Here is a 906-nt window from a genome sequence, read left to right on the forward strand (position 1 = left end):
TCTTTCCCTGCCCTTGTTTCTTTCCCCCACTTCACATTTATTTCTCTCAGTTTTTCTGCTGTTCCCTTCCCCTTTGTCTTGCTCATTTTTTCACAGCGTTGCTTTGCTGCTGTTACTCTTTCTCCCCACTGTGCACCTCATCGCAGAATTACTAATTCTGTTTCTTTTCCTCATTACTGTCAATCACTGAGAGTCTTCTAGTTCACCTGGGGCTTGTGATCATAATCACAAGGGTGTGGTTTCCTCTTCCTTGTACCCCCCGACAGTCCCTGACACCTGTGCAAACTGATTGCTTAGCCCATGAGTAGAGCACCAACTTTTCTGCATCTGTAGCATTTTACACACAGTTTGCCAGAGCACAAGTGATGACACAAGTTATGCCAGTTACGGAATATCAGGTCCATCATGATCATGTCATAAATACAAATTGCAGAGGAAAGTGGCAGCTGGCCAAGCAGAAACCTCTAACCTTGTTTAAAAGGATTATGATTCAAAGAGTAGTAACTCAATTCTGCAAAACAGCCATAGATTATACATGGATACAGTTGGAGCCTAGAAGCAGACTGTGGGGGAGCAAAAAAATAAGACCACAAAAGCCTGAATTTTTAAGAGGGCTGGCTAATTTTGATGACAGATAATATTTTATTAAAACATGGCACAGCAAGCGATGCTTGTTGTTAAGACTGCCTGCTTCTTACCACTCTAAATCTACTTTCAGTTTTTGATACCACCAGTGAATTTAAATCCAGTTATTTAGGCTGAAACCTTATGTGCCAGAGGTGTGAATTTTCAGCTAAAAGCATTCAGTAGTTTCTTAAAACAACTGGGCTGGGGGGATGGGAAGGATTGTTTCCTCAGTTTTAGAAACATCCGTCCTTTGTTAAGAATTTCTGTCATTCTACTCTT

General features: G+C 41.2%; 1 protein-coding gene across 1 annotated transcript in view; it reads left to right on the forward strand.

Annotated features, from left to right (window-relative positions):
- Positions 1–906, forward strand: part of ARHGAP31 (Rho GTPase activating protein 31) — a 56,299-nt gene that overhangs the window by 36,622 nt on the left and 18,771 nt on the right. The gene's annotated exons all lie outside the window — the stretch shown is intronic.

Source organism: Chaetura pelagica, unplaced genomic scaffold (assembly GCF_000747805.2).
Source record: "Chaetura pelagica isolate M959 unplaced genomic scaffold, ChaPel_1.0 scaffold65, whole genome shotgun sequence".
Taxonomy (NCBI): Eukaryota; Metazoa; Chordata; class Aves; order Apodiformes; family Apodidae; genus Chaetura; species Chaetura pelagica.